Raw genomic sequence first — 6,188 nt, forward strand, 5'->3', positions numbered from 1 at the left:
GATTATAAATCATTATAAACACAGTGAGTGGGATTATAAATCATTATAAACACAGAGAGAGGGATTTTAAATCATTATAAACACAGAGAGTGGGAATATAAATTATTATAAACACTGAGAGTGGGATTATAAATCATTATAAACACTAACAGTGGGATTATAAATCATTATAAACACAGACAGTGGGATTATAAATCATTATAAACACAGTGAGTGGGATTATAAATCATTATAAACACAGAGAGAGGGATTTTAAATCATTATAAACACAGAGAGTGGGAATATAAATTATTATAAACACTGAGAGTGGGATTATAAATCATTATAAACACTAACAGTGGGATTATAAATCATTATAAACACAGACAGTGGGATTATAAATCATTATAAACACAGAGAGTGGGATTATAAATCATTATAAACACAGAGAGTGGGATAATAAATCATTATAAACACTGAGAGTGGGATTAAAAATCATTATAAACACAGACAGTGGGATTATAAATCATTATAAACACTGAGAGTGGGATTATAAATCATTATAAACACTAACAGTGGGATTATAAATCATTATAAACACAGACAGTGGGATTATAAATCATTATAAACACAGAGAGTGGGATTATAAATCATTATAAACACTGACAGTGGGATTATAAATCAATATAAACACAGAGAGTGGGATTATAAATCATTATAAACACAGAGAGTGGGATTATAAATCATTATAAACACAGACAGTGGGATTATAAATCATTATAAACACAGAGAGTTGGATTATAAATCATTATAAACACAAAGAGTGGGATTATTAATCATTATAAACACTGACAGTGGGATTATAAATCATTATAAACACAGAGAGTGGGATTTTTAATCATTATAAACACTGAGAGTGGGATTTTAAATCATTATAAACACAGGGAGTGGGATTATAAATTATTATAAACACTGACAGTGGGATTATAAATCATTATATACACAGAGTGGGATTATAAATCATTATAAAACACAGAGAGAGGGATTATAAATCATTATAAACACAGAGAGAGGGATTATAAATCATTATAAACACAGATAGAGGGATTATAAATCATTATAAACACTAACAGTGGGATTATAAATCATTATAAACACAGAGAGTGGTATTATAAATCATTATAACACAGAGAGTGGGATTATAAATCATTATAAACACTGAGAGTGGGATTATAAATCATTATAAACACAGAGAGTGGGATTATAAATCATTATAACACAGAGAGTGGGATTAAAAATCATTATAAACACTGAGAGTGGGATTATAAATCATTATAAACACAGAAAGTGGGATTATAAATCATTATAAACACTGAGAGTGGGATTATAAATCATTATAAACACAGAGAGAGGGATTATAAATCATTATAAACACAGAGAGTGGGATTATAAATCATTATAAACACTGAGAGTGGGATTATAAATCATTATAAACACTGAGAGTGGGATAATAAATCATTATAAACACAGAGAGAGGGATTATAAATCATTATAAACACAGAGAGAGGGATTATAAATCATTATAAACACTAACAGTGGGATTATAAATCATTATAAACACAGAGAGTGGGATTATAAATCATTATAACACAGAGAGTGGGATTATAAATCATTATAAACACTGAGAGTGGGATTATAAATCATTATAAACACAGAGAGTGGGATTATAAATCATTATAAACACTGAGAGTGGGATTATAAATCATTATAAACACTAACAGTGGGATTATAAATCATTATAAACACAGAGTGGGATTATAAATCATTATAAACACTGAGAGTGGGATTAAAAATCATTATAAACACTGAGAGTGGGATAATAAATCATTATAAACACTGAGAGTGGGATTATAAATCATTATAAACACTGACAGTGGGATTATAAATGATTATAAACACTGACAGTGGGATTATAAATCATTATAAACACTGAGAGTGGGATTATAAATCATTATAAACACAGAGTGGGATTATAAATCATTATAAACACTGAGAGTGGGATTATAAATCATTATAAACACAGAGTGGGATTATAAATCATTATAAAACACAGAGAGAGGGATTATAAATCTTTATAAACACAGAGAGAGGGATTATAAATCATTATAAACACAGAGAGAGGGATTATAAATCATTATAAACACAGAGTGGGATTATAAATCATTATAAACACTCACAGTGGGATTATAAATCATTATAAACACAGAGAGAAGGATTATAAATCATTATAAACACAGAGTGGGATTATAAATCATTATAAACACTGACAGTGTGATTATAAATCATTATTAACACAGAGAGAGGGATTATAAATCATTATAAACACAGAGTGGGATTATAAATCATTATAAACACAGAGTTGGATTATAAATCATTATAAACACAGAGAGTGGGATCATAAATCATTATAAAACACAGAGATAGGGATTATAGATCATTATAAACACAGAGTGGGATTATAAATCATTATAAAACACAGAGAGTGGGATTATAAATCATTATAAACACTGAGAGTGGGATTATAAATCATTATAAACAGAGAGAGAGGGATTATAAAACATTATAAAACACAGAGAGAAGGATTATAAATCATTATAAACACTGAGAGTGGGATTATAAATCATTACAATCTCAGAGAGTGGGATTATAAATCATTATAATCTCAGAGACTGGGATCGTAAATCATTATAAAGACTGAGAGTGGGATTTTAAATCATTATAAACACTGAGAGTGGGATTATAAATCATTATAAACACAGAGAGAGGGATTTTAAATCATTATAAACACTGAGAGTGGGATTATAAATCATTATAAACACTGAGAGTGGGATTATAAATCATTATAAACACTGAGAGTGGGATTTTAAATCATTATAAACACTGAGAGTGGGATTATAAATCATTATAAACACTGAGAGTGGGATTATAAATCATTATAAACACAGAGAGTGGGATTATAAATCATTACAAACACAGAGTGGGATTATAAATCATTATAAACACAGAGAGTGGGATTATAAATCATTATAAACACAGAGATTGGGATTATAAATCATTATAAACACTGACAGTGGGATTATAAATCATTATAAACACTGAGAGTGGGATAATAAATCATTATAAACACAGAGAGTGGGATTATAAATCATTATAAACACAGAGTGGGATTATGAATCATTATAAACACAGAGAGTGGGATTATAAATCATTATAAACACAGAGATTGGGATTATAAATCATTATAAACACTGACAGTGGGATTATAAATCATTATAAACACTGACAGTGGGATTATAAATCATTATAATCACTGAGAGTGGGATTATAAATCATTATAAACACTGACAGTGGGATTATAAATCATTATAAACACTGAGAGTGGGATTATAAATCATTATAAACACATAGAGTGGGATTATAAATCATTATAAACACTGAGAGTGGGATTATAAATCATTATAAACACATAGAGTGGGATTATAAATTATTATAACACAGAGATTGGGATTATAAATCATTATAAACACAGAGTGGGATTATAAATCATTATAAACACAGAGAGTGGGATTATAAATCATTATAAACACAGAGTGGGATTATAAATCATTATAAACACAGAGATTGGGATTATAAATCATTATAAACACTGACAGTGGGATTATAAATGATTATAAACACTGACAGTGGGATTATAAATCATTATAAACACTCACAGTGGGATTATAAATCATTATAAACACTGACAGTGGGATTATAAATCATTATAAACACAGAGAGTGGGATTATAAATCATTATAAACACATAGAGTGGGATTATAAATCATTATAACACAGAGATTGGGATTATAAATCATTATAAACACAGAGAGTGGGATTATAAATCATTATAAACACAGAGAGTGGGATTATAAATCATTATAACACAGAGATTGGGATTATAAATCATTATAAACACTGAGAGTGGGATTATAAATCATTATAAACACTGAGAGTTGGATTATAAATCATTATAAACACAGAGTGGGATTATAAATCATTATAAACACTGACAGTGGGATTATAAATCATTATAAACACTGAGAGTGGGATTATAAATCATTATAAACACAGAGAGTGGGATTATAAATCATTATAAAACACAGAGAGAGGGATTATAAATCATTATAAACACAGAGAGTGGGATTATAAATCATTATAAACACTGACAGTGGGATTATAAATCATTATAAACACAGAGAGTGGGATTATAAATCATTATAAAACACAGAGAGAGGGATTATAAATCATTATAAACACAGAGAGTGGGATTATAAATCATTATAAACACAGAGAGTGGGATTATAAATCATTATAAACACTAACAGTGGGATTATAAATCATTATAAACACAGACAGTGGGATTATAAATCATTATAAACACAGAGAGTGGGATTATAAATCATTATAAACACTAACAGTGGGATTATAAATCATTATAAACACAGACAGTGGGATTATAAATCATTATAAACACAGAGAGTGGGATTATAAATCATTATAAACACTGAGAGTGGGATTATAAATCATTATAAACACAGAGTGGGATTATAAATCATTATAAACACTGACAGTGGGATTATAAATCATTATAAACACTGAGAGTGGGATTATAAATCATTATAAACACTGAGAGTGGGATTATAAATCATTATAAACACTGAGAGTGGGATTATAAATCATTATAAACACATAGAGTGTGATTATAAATCATTATAAACACTGAGAGTGGGATTATAAATCATTATAAACACATAGAGTGGGATTATAAATTATTATAACACAGAGATTGGGATTATAAATCATTATAAACACAGAGTGGGATTATAAATCATTATAAACACAGAGAGTGGGATTATAAATCATTATAAACACAGAGTGGGATTATAAATCATTATAAACACAGAGATTGGGATTATAAATCATTATAAACACTGACAGTGGGATTATAAATGATTATAAACACTGACAGTGGGATTATAAATCATTATAAACACTCACAGTGGGATTATAAATCATTATAAACACTGACAGTGGGATTATAAATCATTATAAACACAGAGAGTGGGATTATAAATCATTATAAACACATAGAGTGGGATTATAAATCATTATAACACAGAGATTGGGATTATAAATCATTATAAACACAGAGAGTGGGATTATAAATCATTATAAACACAGAGAGTGGGATTATAAATCATTATAACACAGAGATTGGGATTATAAATCATTATAAACACTGAGAGTGGGATTATAAATCATTATAAACACTGAGAGTTGGATTATAAATCATTATAAACACAGAGTGGGATTATAAATCATTATAAACACTGACAGTGGGATTATAAATCATTATAAACACTGAGAGTGGGATTATAAATCATTATAAACACAGAGAGTGGGATTATAAATCATTATAAAACACAGAGAGAGGGATTATAAATCATTATAAACACAGAGAGTGGGATTATAAATCATTATAAACACTGACAGTGGGATTATAAATCATTATAAACACAGAGAGTGGGATTATAAATCATTATAAAACACAGAGAGAGGGATTATAAATCATTATAAACACAGAGAGTGGGATTATAAATCATTATAAACACAGAGAGTGGGATTATAAATCATTATAAACACTAACAGTGGGATTATAAATCATTATAAACACAGACAGTGGGATTATAAATCATTATAAACACAGAGAGTGGGATTATAAATCATTATAAACACTAACAGTGGGATTATAAATCATTATAAACACAGACAGTGGGATTATAAATCATTATAAACACAGAGAGTGGGATTATAAATCATTATAAACACTGAGAGTGGGATTATAAATCATTATAAACACAGAGTGGGATTATAAATCATTATAAACACTGACAGTGGGATTATAAATCATTATAAACACTGAGAGTGGGATTATAAATCATTATAAACACTGAGAGTGGGATTATAAATCATTATAAACACTGACAGTGGGATTATAAATCATTATTAACACAGAGAGTTGGATTATAAATCATTATAAACACAGAGAGAGGGATTATAAATCATTATAAACACAGAGAGAGGGATTATAAATCATTATAAACACTAAC

This window comes from Hemibagrus wyckioides, linkage group LG20, assembly GCF_019097595.1.
Source record: "Hemibagrus wyckioides isolate EC202008001 linkage group LG20, SWU_Hwy_1.0, whole genome shotgun sequence".
Lineage (NCBI taxonomy): Eukaryota > Metazoa > Chordata > Actinopteri > Siluriformes > Bagridae > Hemibagrus > Hemibagrus wyckioides.